This window comes from Lates calcarifer, linkage group LG15, assembly GCF_001640805.2.
Source record: "Lates calcarifer isolate ASB-BC8 linkage group LG15, TLL_Latcal_v3, whole genome shotgun sequence".
Classification (NCBI taxonomy): domain Eukaryota; kingdom Metazoa; phylum Chordata; class Actinopteri; family Centropomidae; genus Lates; species Lates calcarifer.
Genome location: NC_066847.1, coordinates 25,350,979 through 25,369,186, shown reverse-complemented (window position 1 = coordinate 25,369,186; position 18,208 = coordinate 25,350,979).

The window sequence follows — 18,208 nt, the reverse complement described above, 5'->3', positions numbered from 1 at the left end:
TTGCAGCAAACATGCTGAGCTGTGTTGCTCTCACTGTCCGGTCCTGTCCTCAGGGCTACACACTGTGCTTTATATATCGGATCCACGCACCTGGAAAAGGGGATATACAGTAGAGCCCCATATAGGATGTATGTATCTGCAAGTTGTGTTGTCTGTGTGTGAAGCTCCAAAGAGATCTAATATATGTATGTATGTATGTATGTATATATATATATATATATATATATATATATATATATATATATATATATATATATATATATATACATAAACATACTAGATGGTGAATATTAGGCGTTTAGGCAGGGTTGAAGGTCAAGTGTGTCTGTGTGTGTGTCTGAGGTAGACATAGTGTTTCAAACCTGAGCTTAAGGACACCTCCATCACCTTCAAAAAAGACAAAACTATTGGAGGAAAAACCCAGAAATGTAATGTCAAAAAATGTTCTCATTTTAGTGTTTAAAATTTGCAGAAGATCAGAGGCAGAGCCCTTTATTAAGTGTTTGGGTGTGAGAGAGACAGACAGAGAGAGAGAGAGAGAGAGAGAGAGAGAGAGAAAGAAAGAGAGAGAGACTCTGTGTGTGTGTGTGTGTGTGTGTGTGTGTGTGTGTACGTGTGTACTTCTTTGGGGCCTGACAAGATGTCTGTAGCTGCAGGTGAAGAGTCTTGGCTTAGACCATGATGCAGTCTCCTTGGCAGGCTTAAGACGGCGTCACATCAAAGCTTAAACCCTGGAGAAATGGGAGTGTGCATTGTGTGTGTGTGTGTTCACTGTGTATGTGTGGGTCTGAGTATAAGAGTGTTTATATGTATTTTGGGTTGTGTTGCTAAGCAGTTGTCCACAGTACAGCAGGAATGGTCCTGTAATTTTCAGTGTCTTTTTTTTTTTTTTTTTAATTTGATCACTGGCAGATGTCCTTTACTAATTTTTAAAAAGTTCTCGAGGGCATGTTAATAAATGGAAACGTTGACTCATGACATCCAAGTTACACGTCATATATCATGTATCTCAGAACAAAGCCCTTCTCTTTGATATATCTTACATGAATTAGTGGTTGACAGATTTTTAAACTCCGCTTGTCAAACTTAAACCAAGATTCAACAAAATACAGTGGCTTGCAAGCTGTTTTACATCATAATTTGGTAAAAGTCAGACCATCAACCCTGATGAAAATGGAAGTGCCAGGTTGTTCTGTTACAACATATCAGTGCTTGTAATACAGTTTGTTCTTGTCATTTGTGTTTTATAGTTATTTGATTTGAAAACTTTCTCTCTGAAATACACTTTCAGATTGTTGTATTTGACCAGAAAAATAAAGATTGACTTACACTGTAGTGTAATCCAAAACAACAGTATTGCATTTGTTGAAATGCATGTTTTTGCTCATGCACATACACAAATGATGTGAACAAAAGATTAAAAATACCTTTGTAGTCAATTACAATTCATTGTTTCATGGCAAAGGCACATTTGTCATGTACCTTAGAAGAAACTTTTCTCTGGGGTCACAGACACATAGCAATAACTCTAAATAAGTCATGTCCAAAAACAAAAAACACTAGTTGTCCTGGTTGTTACATGGGCTGTTATTGGAAATGACAAATGGTCTTTCATGTCTCCTTAACTTCCTCTGCTGTTAGTTCGCATTTGCTTGTTGGCCTTTCAGGTGCACGTCCATTCCATTACAGGGCATTCTTCTGGGGCCAAAAAAGGGCTGACGAACAAGGAAAAGCATTGTAATACAGCAGTGACCACCTAGAGTAAGAGACTGTTTAGCTTCAGGCTATGTCCTGAGGACACAGAGCAGCAAACCTCGGTGGACATCTGTCCATGAAAGATTTAAACACAGGATAGGTCCATCAGAAACTCCTCTCAAGATTTCCTGCTCTGGAACACAAACAAGACAAGGGTGGGTAGGGAGCACAGTGTGCGTGTGTGTGTGTGTGTGTGTGTGTATATGTTGGGTGCATCTCTTAACCCTCTGCTGTGTCAGAAATGTTTCACCTTGCACTAGGAACACACACATACACACACCACAAACGCACATTGGACTGGGCCGGTGAATGAAGAGACTGTACTGTAGACCTTGTCAGTTCTGTTCACATTATACCTGACAGTGAGATACATACAGGGCAGTGTCCAGAGACAATACTTTACCCTCTAACAGAGGCAAACGCAAAGGACATGGCTTTATGTGTCTACAGCCAGCCTCTGCTGTCTGATTTTGACAGGTGCCATCCTTGACAGCTGATAGTATTTCGCCTGTGTCAAGAATGCTGCCTGACAATGGTACCAAGCCAAAACACTGACAATTAATCGTAAAAAGTAAATTAAAAAAAAATATATAGAGAGCAATAAAATGTGTAAGTAAGAATAATGACTGAAGGTAACAATAGCTGAAAGTTTAGTAAAAAAAAAACATAACTTTCCTAGTTATTTCTTATATTTGTATTATATGTACAAGTTAATATGAAGGCTGAAATTACCTTTACATGTAATAATGAATAGATGAACTAATGACAAAAACAAAAGTTCTTATTCCGTGTTGGATTAGGTTGACTGACGTTGATCTGCTCTCCTGCTAGTTGCCCAGATGACCTCTTAGTCGCCGACAGACGGCGGTAAGCAGAGTCGTCCGAATACCAAATTATTTATAAGCTGCACACAGACCAACCACCCCCACCCTTGTACTCGAATTTGGCTTCATCAAAGTCTGCTTATGTGTGTGTGTCTCTCTCTCTCTCTGTGTGAGTGACTGCATGCACGCGTCTGTGGCTCGAGCATACGTGTGTTTGCTTGCTGCTGTTGGTACCTTGCATGAATGTGCGTGTGTTTAATTCAAGTGGTTTAGCTGCCTTAGATACTTGACGCAGCAACAATGGTCCACTGAACTTTTGATCCACTAAATAGTTAATGAGTGATTTGATTAGGACCAAGAGGCCCTCCCCCTTATTACTGCAGATGAGATCAGTGTCTGGGTCAAAGGAGGAAGAGGATAGCAGGGTGTCTGACACAGAGCCACATTTTTACAACATTTTAAAGTGGGGCCACTCAGTTGTTGATTTGTTAAAAGTTGTTGTTGTTGTATGACAATATGAAAGTATGGAGAAAGTTTTAGCAATTAAACATATTTGCAATAGTTATATATGTTACATAACTGGATAAAAAAGCTATTGTAGCTATGTAATGGTATTTTTCAATGCATAATGCAATTTTTTTGACCATCTGATACTTTTAAATGGATCAAAGATTCTTTTGGGACATTCTTATTGCAGGTACAGTAGGTATCAATTCACCTGTAGGACAGTTCCTCCCTATTTCCTGTCACTGACTATACAGTTGTCATACACACACAGGCCACACCGTCCAGCTATAAGCTAGGCTGAGCAGCAGCCACAACAACAAGCACTAATGTCACAGTGTCCTCCTCTCTGCTCCCCCCCCCCCCCCCCCCCACACACACACACCCTCCACTCAATAATTCAGTGCAAGGTGTCAGACAAAGCTGCCCTGGCTCATACAACCCCTGTAAAAGACACCACTGCTTGCTTCACTGATTTACATCTCTACCCCCCACCACCTCCTTGTCGCAATTAAACATTTGTCTAAGTGTTTAGAGGTGAATGCATGCAAACAAAACCGTAGTGGAAACAGTAATAAGGCCTACTCACAAACAATTTAGTGTATGTCTACACCGTATAGACACCCAAGGTTAGGGTTGACATTTTGTATGCTAAAATTTTTTGTATGGAGGAATGTTAGTGTCTGAAAAAAGCAAGGCTGTAGGTCATATTGGAAACTAGGCATAGGTGTGAGACAGTGTAACATTGTGGTTTTAAAGCAAAGACTAATTTTACTTGCTTACAATGTAGCTCTGCAGCCCTTAGAATGGTTATCAGCCCCTTATCAATACATAGTCTGTAACCCCTCCAAAAACAAACAAAAAAAAACCTATGACAAGGATAAGGACCACTGTCTTAACAGATTGTAATCCTGCCTCTTCTATTGTTGTTTTTGCTGTTTTATTTATTTTATTTATTTATTTTTGTTGTTGTTTCTGTGACTAATGGTGTGAGATTTACTCATGTATAACTTACACACTCGTCCTTGAGCAGGTAATTGGATCGTATCTGTGACTCACGAGGTCAATCCCGTTATTGCATTTAAGTAAAAAAATAAATAAATAAATAAAAAGCACAGGCAGACAGGCGTCAGTCCCTCACTGACCGCTACACGCATGTACAGGAAGCCAAATGTAAAGACAGCGAGACAGCAGGTCAGGCAAGAAGATACCGATGGGGCAGCGGGTGCACATGAACACATAAACACATGTGGTTAGCTTAGCGAGGGCTGACAGGGGCTATAGACACATGTAGTCTGGACACACAAACGTAAGTGCACTGTAATCAAATCCAGTATAATGGTAGTCAAGGCCTCGCTGTCCTGAATACAGGAGTGTTAGCTGCTTTTTGGCACAGTGTAGGAACTTGGCAAGGGCAGAGGACAAGATGCTCAAGTGATGTAGCAGGTGTCCGGAGGAGAGAGACAGAGGGAGAGAGAGAGAGAGAGAGATAGATGATCAGAGAAAGACACTGAGAGAGGAAGAAATACAGCTGTTGTTTCTTCCGTGTTTACTTGCAATGCTCCTGTCACCTGCCAATCCCTGCTAATGCTTAAAGCTTGTTAAAAATGGCCAGTGGTTTTTCAATGCTTGTATGTTTATATATTATTATATATTATTCACCAAGCACCTTGCAGAGCTATTTTGCACACTGTAATAATGAAGTGAAAACTTTGGAATAATAGTGTGAAATCAGAAACTGGTTTATTTTGGTTTATTGCTCATGAAAACACTGTACCCAATACAAGCAATTGCTTAGTGGTTGGTGATAACAGTAAACACTGTGAGCATGTTAGCATGCTAATGTTAGCAGTTAGCTCAAAGTATATCTTTTGCACTTTAATTTAATTCTCTATCTTTTTCTGAGCAGTATAGCATTAATTATATACTTGGCCACAGTAATGCCTGTTCTTGTCTTGCTAGCTAGTAATCAGCTTAACACTGATCTCTGAGGTAGGTGCAGAGCATTTCATATATTGGGGAGAAAGCCTGTCTGTTAGCATGGTTCTCTATATACACATTTGTCTTGTGCACATAAATAAAACGTGCATTTTGATTAATTTGTTTGTATGTTTTACTATTTTGCATGATTAGAAAAAAAAATATGATGTGACCATTCTGGGTCTCTGTAGTTCTTCATCTCCTGAATTGGGTTGAATTTGATAGGATCCAAAACAATTTAAGTATGCCACACAATGTAATGTGTGCAATTACAATCCATGACCACTAATCCACCACTATCACTCAAGCCACATCCACACTAACACATTTTTTTTTAAACGCATCACTATAACTATGTTTACGTCTACCATCCATACTATTCTTGGTAATGCTGTTTAGTATGAAAACTCTGGGTTGCGTTTTTGTCCAGAAACAGACTTTTGGCACCCACGTGGGCTTCCTGATTGGATATCCTTCCCCGATTCCCCTCATTCTCGGGGTTACTTTCAGTAACAGCTCCACCTCATTACCGGCCCAAGCACAGATCTCTCTATTCTTTCTTTTTGTCACTGCAGTAACAGGCTCATAGTATTTTCTGTAACTGAGTGACTCACTGCTGCTTCCTGTTTACACCAGTTCGTGCATGCCCAGTGTACGTCACTATCATTTTAAAGCGGTAATTGACCAGACGTAGCCTTCAAGTGTCACATATGTGAAATCGTGGGCAAGCACAGTGTTGTTAACTGACTGGCACACATGCACACTCTTCTTCTGCAGCTTTCTTCATCACTGCCTTCACCACTACTACCTCCTTAACTCCTGAGCTGCCCCTGTGTAGCTGGTGGGACATGGGGGATGCAGGGAACCACCCTTGACAATGATGGATTTGACAAGAGGAAAGTGTTAATGATATTCCCCCTTTGATGGCTGGGGCTACTTCACACACATTTGCATTTCCATTCATCATCCCGGCATTTATCATTATGGGGTGGCTGCCAGATCTAATTACAGTCCTGGGCTAACGGGGGTGACGCGCCTGATATGAGGGCCCAGAGCCCCTTACTCATCTCTATTTCTCTGCGTATGTCACTTCCTCTCATTCTCTCTTGTTCACTTTAATTTTCTCATCTCACTCTCCGTCTTTTAGTTGTTTGTTATCTTCCTCTCAATCTGTATCTGTTTTTCTTTCATATTCTGCACCACTGACCCCCCCTCCCCGTGTTTAAATCAGGAGGGAAACGTAGGAAAGTATCCAGGCAGGAAGTGCAGCCGTGTAGGACCAAACCCAATTAACTTCACTCTAAATGAAGTCATTTGAGGCCTCTTCATTAGAATTAGCCTAAGAAGAGAGAGAGAAGCAGGGAGGGAAATAAATAAATAAGGGATGAGATTCGGTTTCATAACACTGTTCCTCTACGCCTCGCTCTCTCCGTCTGCCTCCTCGTCTTTCTTTTCTCCCTCTCTTCCCCTCCTGTGGGGTGATTTAAGCAGTGATCCAAGGAGATCACATTAAGAGATTGGTGATTATCCCCTCATAAGTTTATCAACACTAATTATTCGTGACCAATCACTGAAGAAAGTGTTGAATATTACACAGTTATCACACAGTATCTTTGGTTGTGAATAGTAATTTTTTCTTTGTATTTCTGAGTGGTCCATTTTAACACATAGAACTGAAATCCAGCTCTTTTGCTGCGAGACCTCTGTCAGAATTTTCAAAAGACCGGATCAATCGGGTCCTGCGTTTTTGACTGTTCAAATGTGGGAGAATCTCTGCCTCTGCCTGAAGCCTCCTCTCATCAAGCTTCTCAACCAAAGTTTATCAGCACATTGTTTACGGCTGTTTGTTCCAGGACAAAGCCCAGCGCTGTAGTACCACAGGGGAGCTGCGGGGTCACGGTTGAACCTGCTATGAAATACCAAGACCATCTCTCTCTATTTATCATGTGCACAGCATGATCTAGGCAAGCCTGAGAAGAGTCATCTTTCAATGGGCAAGCACAAGCATACAACGCAACAAAACAGACTGTCAGCCAACACAACTGTTCTCGTCTGCAGCAGCGCATGAGAAACTGGAAGGCCATTGAATAAACCTTCCTCAGGTGGCTGCACTTTTGGGTGGTGTTGACTTTTCTGCTCTGTTACCAGCCTGCAAGGAGACAATTTGTAGCTTGTTTGCCACTAAACAAAAAGCACTGCATTCATCCGTTTGTTAAATTAAGAACAAGAAGAAAAGTCTACATTTGTTTACCTGGCTGAGTCCGTTTCGAGTCAGTTTCTGACTCTCTCTCTCTCTCTCTTTTTTTTTTTGGGAAGAAACCACTGATGCAATGAATAAGGAAAGACAGGAACAGGGGGAAAAAGGGAACGAGACAAGTTTTTTGTAACATTAACAAGTCCTCAGTAAGCCAAGATGATACTTCACTCTGATTAGGAGAAAGTAGCAAAGGAGAGGAAAGATTAAAGCAGGAAACCAACAAAGAACTTAAGTTTGAAAGGAGGATGGAAGCAAAGAACTATAAAAGACCAGACATATCAGTTTTTACTCTTTGACTTAACATTCTGTTGCACAAAGAAGATAAATCACACAGGAAAAAAAAAGAAAAAAGTTTTTCTAAGTGAAATTTGTTACTTCTCTGAAACTACTTCTTCGCTTATCAGGGTTTTCAAAATACACAAGTCAATGATATAAAAGATATGCACCCATTTAATCAGAATTTTCTTCAGATAAAGAAATAAGGGGTGGGTGTGGGTGGAGCAGGAGACCTTTAGCAAATCAACCCATGCTGGACAAATTACCAAAAGACCCAGCAAGACAGATAACGATAGCATGAAACGAGGCGAAGCCCGGCTTGGAGGAAATGAAAGGTGCCCTGTACACAGATAACCATCGTGTCGACTTACACAGCAAATTACTGGGCTGGCTGTTATAACTGGCATTAGACGCTCCATCGTTAGATGTAACATGGCTGGGGGAGGGAAGGAACAAAAGTCAAGTTCTGAAAAACAACTTCAGCTAAGTTGTTTCCTTTTGCTGTTTGGCCGTCAGAGCAGACAGGCCTTTGTGATAAGGAGCCAGTAACCTGAACAGCAAATAAAAAGATGTCAGGTGAGGGGGCGAGCTCACACACACACACACACACACACACAAACATGCAAACACATACAGCTGCCATATGTTTCAGGAAGCCAGGGACCCTTCAAGATGAGAGGGGGCTCTGAATTATTGATCAGTGATTAACAAATGCAATAGAAATGTTAGCCTTGATGTTGGTCGGCTGGCTGGACAGTGTGTGCGTGTGCGCGTGCATGTGTGTGTCCATTCTACCACTATTTGGTCAGCTGATCAAAAGTGCATATTTGTGTGTTCATAGAAACATTTAGGTACACATGTGCAGCTACAGAATATTCATTTTTGTATGCACAAGTATAACTAAGTATTTGTGCATTGTAAATTGTATGCATTTACTATTTATGCATTTACATGGATTGTGTGTGTGTGTGTGTGTGTGTGTGTCATGAGAGGCTACAAAGAGAGTCACCACTGCATTTGAAGGGGGATCTAATTCATTATTAAGTCAGAGACAAAACAGGCAGTATGGGAGGCGGGTAACAGTAGGTGATTTCAGGCCTGTATTGATTACTGGCAACACCAGGAGCCAAGTGTAGTGTGACGGGTTGAACAAAACCTGCAGAACATACACTCACACACACACACACACACACACAAACAGGCCATGGCCTTAGAATGGCCATTGTCATTGCCTTTGAAGCATATTGTCCCGGCTGTTGTGATGCTCTTTCACTGAGGTGAGTCATTTGGCTGAGGAGGGTGGCAGATTACCTCAGTCAGGAAGTTGATGGCTAAGTAATGTAGCGCACTGTTTTTGTTTGTGGTTAGGTAACTGATTGGAGCCTATTGTTACTGTTAGGTAGGTGGCAGTGAAAATGTCCTGGCTTTATGACAACAAGCTGTAAGTTGCAAGTGCCTTTTTGCCCTGAGGAAAATATTGCATAAACATACATGGGAAAAAGAAGAAAAAAAAAACAATGAACAATGAACAAAGCACTGCTTTTAATTTTAAGCATGCACATCTAATGCCTGGTTGTCCAAGAAAAATAATTTGTTTCCCCAAAAGTTAAAGCATACTACTACTGCAAAACTGATCTTTTGAAAGCTTAAATTTTCCACAGTGGTGGCCACAATATGGAACTTCCCTTAATACAGTATGTGAACTATGACCATGTGTTCAATTGGATTAAAAAATGTGCATCTGTGATAAAAAAGGATCATTGTTTGATTTATAATCAGTTCAAGGGGTTACTTACACCACTTTGCTTTCTCTATATACCATGTTTACAAAAATGAATGACAAGAAATAAATGAGAATTAATTGCAGGTTAAGACTTGGTTCTGAACTTATCAGAACCAAGAAAAAAATCTAAATAAAGAAGTGGTAGAATGGTAGTCAGACACAACATGATTAAATTGCATAATAAATATTGTTTAAAGAATAATCTGTAAATAATTTGTACCATGTTTAGCATGCTTTTGCAAGTTCGTATTGTACAGTGAATACAAGTAGAGCTAAAACAATTAGTCAGTAAATCTTTTAGTTGATCAACAGAAAATGAATCAGCAACCATTCTAGTTCATAGATAGTTCATCATTATTTCCTGACCTAGTAATGCACAGATAATGTAATGAAAAATTACAAAAAATAAATCAGTTGCAGCCTTCAATATGTTCTTAAGTTAACAGTCATCATTACGGTTGTTAATTCCTTCAGTAAAAAATCCTTCACATTGCATCACTCTCCACAATCGCTTTTGTTCTGTCATTCAACGAAACCAAAGTGATGCCCTAAACTGGATTACAACCCTACATGTGCCCCTCCCTCTCTGATAAACGTGGAAGAGTTATATTGTATTTGTGTGCCTTTTTGAAAGATGTATTAGACGTTAATAAAATTTGACCAGGGCCTTTAAAGTCAAATTGAATTATATCCGTAAGTGGATAGGGGTTGACATATGTTTCTCCCGGAGTATCTCCCGGAGAGTGATACATTATTCTGTGGCCAGTATAAAAACATAATGAAATATAAATATCCATTAATCCTCACATTTCATCCAGTCAGTCACCATACACAGCCCAGCTCAGCTTCAGCCTGCTGTTAACACTGTGTGATGTGTGTGTGTGTATTTTACATGAGGGAAATACAGTTGTGTGTATTACGTGTGTCCTGTGCCTGTGCTCACCATGTGTGTGTGTGTGTATGTCTGGTTTCCTGGCCATGAGAGAGCAGTTCACACTGAGAAAGAGTCATCTTTATTATAATCTGCCAGAAGTAGTGGCAGCTTGGGAAAGGAACTGCCACAGCTAGGTAATCGAAAGCCGCTAGGCTGGGATACAACAAGGGGCACTTGTGAGACGTACCAGCACAAGCCATATGGCATACTGGCTTGGCAAAACTGGCAGCTCTCCTCTCTATATCCAAACAAATGTTGCATACCCACATGACAATTAGGCTTTGTTGTTTTGAGAGATAGACTGACAATGTGAGATTATCATGTTGGGGTTTTTTGTGCATAAAAACAACACAGGAGATTTTTTTTTCACCACTCTAGTTTTTAACTGTGGATTGTCAGTTCTTTGTTTTCTGCTTCTTGTAATCCCACAGAAGTACGCCTCAAAGAAATGATCTCAACCTGGAATTTGCGTAAATGTCGCAGCAAGCACATGATCCCAGGCGTTATTTAAGGATGCAGTTTACTGTAAATAAACAGAGGAAGAAAATTATATGAAACTCGATCACATTAGTAATACTGACTCTCATTTGACCCTCACGTATTTGCTGTAAACACTAGGGTAATACAAACCAAAATAAATATTAGCATAATGCTGGGGGCTTTTCCCATAGAGTGATTAAAATATGAGAACAGAACACAGCACAATGTGAAGTCCCATGGCACGCCAGCAGTTAGCGTAGAAAAGCTAATTTCATGATAAATTAAAGAACGTGGTGGTTTTTCTCATGAGATATCATTCCCTTGTATTTATTTTATGAAAAGTCATAAAATTACCCATATCATATATTATCTTAAACATAATTAATAAAACATTAATTTTTTGGTGAATTCTATTTTCTTTCTTTTTTTTCACTGTAGGTTCAACTCTCTTAAGGCCTGATTTGCATATTCCACAAACACAAAAGAACAATAACATATGATTGTAATGAAGGTTAACTCAACTCAAGTGCAATGTGAGCCACGCTGAGGAGTTCACTGTTCACTGTTATATATTTAAAAGGTGATTAGAAATACTCATTATCAGTGGGTATTATTAACAAACATTATTATTTAGTCGGTTTTCAGAGCCATAAAATGATTTTTTTTAAAAACAGCTTGTGTTCTGCCACATTCAGAGCTGAAAGCAAATTTTAAATACACGTATTTATAATTTCTCAACTGAATCTGCTAAATCACTGAGTACTTAACATAGACATCTATAATTTAACTCCTCTGCTATTTTATGAATTATGGTTGCTCTGCATTCTGTGCTTAACTGACTCCCTCTACCTACCAGGGCAGAAATGCAGTGAATAAAAATTGAGTCAATAGATCATGGGGGATACTTAACTGCAGACAGCCGTGATTATGAGGTGCGGGAATGTGCCACAAACTTACTCCGGGCCAATATGTATTGCTTACGCTTATAATAAATGTTATCTTTCTGAGGAGAAAAAAGCTGTCAAGTTGATGAAAGACACAGATGAGCATCTATATGGCTGACCAACCATGCATAGATATGCACAAATGCAGTTTTCACTGAGGAAGCGAAGGAGTGGGGGAAATATGCTGCTATATCATCCCTTTCAATGAGCATGAGTAATTGTTTTGATTTGTTTGGGCCTTGATTCTCTTAGTAGTGCACTAGAAAAGAACAAAGCAGGTGGGAAGATCCAATAAATTACCATTCAATAAAACAAAGAGATGATGAACATTTTAATGACCAAGGTGAGAAAAATACATATTTTGTCAAACCATTTTGATGGACCAAAGGTGTGTCTGTAGTTTCTCTTTGCCTGATGCTCAAAATACATGCTGGGCTGGCCTCCAGCTCCCACGTGACCCTGGATAGAATAAAATGGGTGTGGAAAACAAATAAACAGATTGTTATTAGAGAAAGTGGTAACTGTAGTTGATGATGACCTGCTTAGCTGTGATAAAGTTTAGACCTTTTTGGGAAATTGTCAAATGTACAGCAGTTTCCAGTTTAAAGTGCAACCTGATCCCTGTGGGCTTGAATTATGAGTCCTCCACAAGTATTCTATATAAGATGGCTGACACTGTAACCGTGCCTAACTAAGTCATGCAATCCTATTTTGTCCTTTAAATGTTATAATGACAGTGCTTAGACAACAACAAGACATTCTCTGCCTCTCCCTGGTCCATTATCTGGGCCTGGATCTTAGCTAGGGGTGTTAGAAGCTGTACTAGTTGTTTGTAATGAATATGTCTACTTTGCCCAACGTATCAAATGGCAGTGTTAACATGACGTAGAGAAAACATGAGATGGTCTGGAAACCAAAGCCTGTGTTGGAATATCACCGTTGTCCTTCTCTCTCCTCACCTGGCTTAAAGGATCATTCATGTAACCTCTCATGATTAATAGGAATGAGCCATCCTCCACGTCTCAAACATCACAGTGGAAAGAAGTGACAGAGGCTTGATTCAATCATCCTTGACACTGCGGTGAAAAGTGCCATGTTTTGTTTTTTTTTTTTCCCGTTTGTTTGTATTTTTGTTTTTTTCTACCCAAAATGCAAATGTGTTTTTAAAGCAAAAGCAGGTCATTTGTGTCAGAAAGGATTATTCAGGTATGGTTTTGTACAAGAGATTTGGCAAAAGACAAAGCCAAACAGTTGTTTTGAAGAAGTGTAGTGTAAAATCAAGTTAAAGACTGGATCTAGATTGGTGCCAAGTGGGTTGTTGGCTTGGATTGCTCCAGGAAATGCCTCAGGAGAAAAAAGACACAGGGGAAAAAAAACACACTCACTGGTTAGTTCTTCTAAAGGTAATGTGAGAGCCACCCTGGTTGACCTTTTGATCGTCTGCTTCTTTCTCAACTGTCCCCTAAACTCACAAAGAAGAAGCTAACACTTAAAATATCACAATGAATGTCAAGAATAGCTTTTATAGTGTAGAAATGTAAAGGTGTTGGTTTCATTATGTAAAGGGTTCTATAAGCTCCTTCTGCTAGGTGTATTTATGCTAATTATCCTTCTTTTTCTCCTTTCCCAAGAGATGATGACCGGCCACAGGGCTGCTATGAAATAATGGGTGATGAGTAACCTAGAATTAGATGTAACCGCTGAAACATAACCAGAGGAACGTGAAGCCAGGCACTTAATTAAATTAACTCCGATCCTCGTTTACCTTGACCATAGCATGTTAATATTAAAGAATATATCATTAATTAACATAGGTCATATGCATACTATATTATTCTGCCTCAGGGCTTGATAGGAGTCCCATGATGATGAATTAAGGCAGTTTCTCTATCTCTCTAGGCAGCCAAGTGTGAAGTAGGGAAGGTTTGTGTGTGCCTTTATGAGCTATTTAGGCCATTAAAAAAGGGATCACATGACAAGAAAAAAAAAAGCATAGAGTGATTGTTCGGTTAACTGAAAAACATTTATATAATAAAAGGTCAAATGTGAACCTACACTCACCGATCTCACACTTGATTTGTATGTATATGCAGAATTATTCACAACTTTAATGACAGGAATTTATCAACATGTTTTCAGAAAATACCACCTAACCAACTAACCAAATATCCCAACAATGAAAAAGTTAAGAATTTTGATCAAAGTTCCGCTGAATCCTCAAATAGCTGTTGTTCTGTGGCTTGTTTTGCTCCCTGAATATGCTACCAACACTGTAACAAGGGACTCCCTGTACTGTCCTCTGGTACTCAGGCCTCAGGCCAGCCCTAGAGGAGCCCTGCTTCCAACATCAGGAGATAAATACATTGTTCCCTGTGGTATTAGTTCTGCCTGAATACAGAGCAAATATAAAATGGTATGTATGCCAGCGATGAAAGTAACTTTTAAAGACTGTCAAAACTTGTAACCCTCCTACAACGCAAACGTGCGGTCTTTGAACCTCTAGAAATGTTAAATTAAATTAAGATATCAGTCAATTCAGATATTTCTTAAAATAATATATTGTGGAGAAAATCCATGTCTAATAGTGCACTTAACACTTCAGAGACCAACAGCTGGATCAGCAACATAAATGTTTAAATATTTCATGTCTAATCAGTAAAATATTGATGGTGAGTTCATTAGTAAGGGCCTCACATACCTCCAGAGCTGTAAATATGAAAGACCAATGGCAAATGTCAGCCACATGTTAATGTGTGTGTAAAACAAAAACATTTCCTAGGTCGCAGGAAGTCTACACTTTTTTTTCTCGGCTTCTATGGCCCGTGCTGCAGTTGGAGAACAACTGTGTTATTTTTCTGGAAATGAATGTTTGTTTGGGAAAAAGCCCTCAGTGCTGCTGAAACAATTTATAGAGAGAGTCAACTACAGTAATTAACCAGAAAAACTTTGTTTCTGAAGCTTAATGATGCATTGATGTATCACCCAAATACAATTTTATCACAATCTCTTTATAATTCTGTTTATTTCCGTCTAAAAGCAGCTACTCTGATCGTTTCTTTACCCAGATAAACTCAGAGAAGGGGATAACACGTCCCGATGGAACCACTTTTCTTTGCTTTCTCCTTAATTTGAACTGAAAGGCAGAGTGCGTGTTGTCTCTGTATTTGCACCCATCCTGCATTGTGAGTATTTGCATTTTTGTAACAACAAAGCCTGTCGATGTCAGATCACTCATCGCTGGATGTTGTTTGCCGATGTAATGAACATGCCTCTGAAGTTCTGAAATAAGAATCAAATTCCCATTCAGGGAGAGTCTAATTTAACTTGTGGAGAGCAATTGTATGTAGGTTGTTAAGATGCCCTCAAAGAGCATGTGTGTCAGCCAGTTTGGTTTTGTACAGCTTCTGCTGTGATATCTGATCATGGACCAGAGGAAAAATGGTTCTTCTTTGTTCTGTAGGAAGCAAATATTAAAAGTTAGTTACTGCTCGTAGTCAATAAAATATAATGGGACTTTTAAAACATATTTTTAAAAGAGATATTCCATTAAAATCTATATGTTTGCTGGCACAGTTGTTTAAGGAGATGTGCAGTCTGTACTATGTCCTGGAAAATGATAATGATATGCAAACCCAAATTCCTATTTATATGGGTTTACTTGAATATGAATTCTTTAAATCCCTCAAATTGAGGAGGAGCAGCGTTTTGGAGATGAGACACTTAAGCTCTCAAGAATCACATTTTTTTCTTTAAGGGTGTTTAGCATTATTTGGCTCTCTGTATCAAATCCAATTACCACACTGCAAATGGAATGAGAGGGAATATATATATATATAAAGTATAATAAGACAGAGGAGGGATGGAATGAAGAGACTGGCAGGAAAGGAGGAACAGAATCGTTTAGTAGTTAGCTTTATTTGTGCAAGGCAAATAAAGAAACTAACAAAGATATAAGGTACCTACAGTATGTCACATGTCTGCGTGTGTTTGACTTTGGTGCAATTAAAATAATAATAAAAAAAACCTCCAGGGTGCTTCTTGTTGTTGGACCAAGTCAGTTCTACCTGTGTCTTATTTCTGTACCAAAACTTAGGGTTAGTTGGGGTTACATTTGAATTTCTGTTAAATCCAGTATTTAGATTTACAAGACTAGTATCAAACCCAAACATGTGCATGTGTTTTCTGCTGTGTAAACAAATGGATCTGTTCATGCACAAGTGTGTGTGTGTGGATGCCTTGCCTTGCCAAAACATCCAAAATGAAGTCCCTCACAACTCATCACACAGGCCTCGTGAAATCAGAATGATATTTATCTGAAGCACACCTGCTTTCACATTTGTTACTCAGCTGCCATCGGGTTTCTTATTCACAAAGGGAAGCAAAAATATTCACCATCGAGTGTGACCATATACCTTAAAATGAGTTTCCTCCCATATTCTGTCACTCAGGTAGCTCCACTCATCTGCCTGGATAATTTCAATTACAGCTTTCCAAACATCTCGCTCGTGTTGTTGTGAATGTTGAATGTGCCAGCTGCACGTGTTGATAGAGTCTGATTTGAAACTCAGGAAGAAACACGTTTACATTAAGAAGAGGTATAAATCTTTTTTTTTTTTTTTTTTAAAAGTTAAATTCCTCTGAGTTTTAGATGTGAGTTCATGATCAGTTTAATCGTTGATGGAACCACTTACACAAATCTTTGTGATGTTTAAATCTGTCTGACTTCACTTGGCTTATAGAAATTAGCACACTGTAGTTCATAACTAATCAATCTAAATGATAACCTAAAATGACTTGTGTTGCCTGATTGCCTGGCTAGGTTTTTCTCATTCCTGTCAGATATGTGAAAGATAGAGAAACAGTTATTTTTATGGAGCATACCTGTACTTTAACCAGCCTCTTTATCTCAATAATGGAGATAGCTCCCCTGAAATCACAAAGCATAAATAAAACAGAAGTCCCAAAGCCATGGAAATATATTATATTACTTGTACCCCACAGTTTATAAGACCAATCTCTTCACTGATGTCCACGCTGTGATCTCTGCCGCAGACAAGAGGCTCCACTACTGTACATACCACAGCAGGCCTTAATAAGTCTGTCTCAGCCAATCCTGATAAAGACGTACCCTTTATATTCCCTCCTTTTCCCATTTATTCCCTCAGCAGCAGTAAAGGAAAATGCTATAAACTCCAAGCAAATGCACCAATTGCATTTTGAAAGTGATAAATATTTCAGAGGCACTGAGAACATATTTAAACCACATTCAAGACTTCCCCCTCTTGTGAGATTATGATCCTCCTCTCGCCTTTTAGAGATAATCAATGACTCTTGTTATCCCTCTCGCTACAGCCTTCTTTGGGTGTTGAATGGTATAAAATGAAGTGTAAGCGTGTGTGTGTGTGTAATGAATGCCCAAGATGTGGCACGCTGTGAGCACCATTAATCTACATGTTCTGGAAATATAACCAATTGTCAGATGAACGCTCACAGATATTCCATCACCTATCCAATTGGCTTTTACCAAGCTCTACAATTCATTTGCGGTGTAATGCACCCAATAAAAATGTATTCTGACTGCTCTATTGATTGTGAAATAGCTTAATCCTTCCATAGTCAAAGACATGTATACCACCAATTTTGGCCTCAGAAACATTAATATATACTCATATGAAATAACACTGCTCACAGGTGTGCATAGTTTTTCACCTCTGCTGTTTTATGTGAGTGTTCTGTTATGTTTTGGCATTATACACCGTATATATAAAGGAAAAGAATAATTGTATAATGTGCTAGTATGCATATGCACATGGTTTGTGTGGGATATTTTGTGACAAACGCTGCTCTGAAACTAAAATATTATAATAAAGGCATCTCAGTCACTAAATCATTTAAACTAAGACTGGGTTCAAGGTTTTCAAATGTCTGTGTGGACTATACTGTTTTAAAACAAACTGCAAAGAGCAAAGCAAGGCCAAAATTGCATTTATTGTTTTGTCTGATCTTTTCAAATTTGAGTGGAACCCTAGCCAAACTGGATATGATATGAACCTGAATTGTGGAGTCATACCATTTAAACACAATTCATTTTGAGTATGGGTCACTCCCGAACCTGAATTTTAGGGGTAATAATTGTGTTTCTGCATGTCCAGATGTGAAACACTGGCTGCATCTGTTGTATCTTTTCATTTCAACATGTCAACAGATAAGGTGAACAGCTCTAGATTAAAATTAACGTACTGCCTCTTATAAAATTTGAATAACAGTCCCAGTCTGTGCACTTTCTCTCTCATTCAGTCTCTCCCTTCACTTCAGTTTCCCTTTGCCTTATGCCCCCTCCCTCTCTGTCACCCTGCCTACAGTATGTGTGTATCATTAGCTCCTTTTCTCCATTATCTGCAGCCATCTAGTGTCGGCTTTGCGCCCTAGAAATTATGCTGCCTCTCTGCCAGCTCTCATTCCTTCACAGTA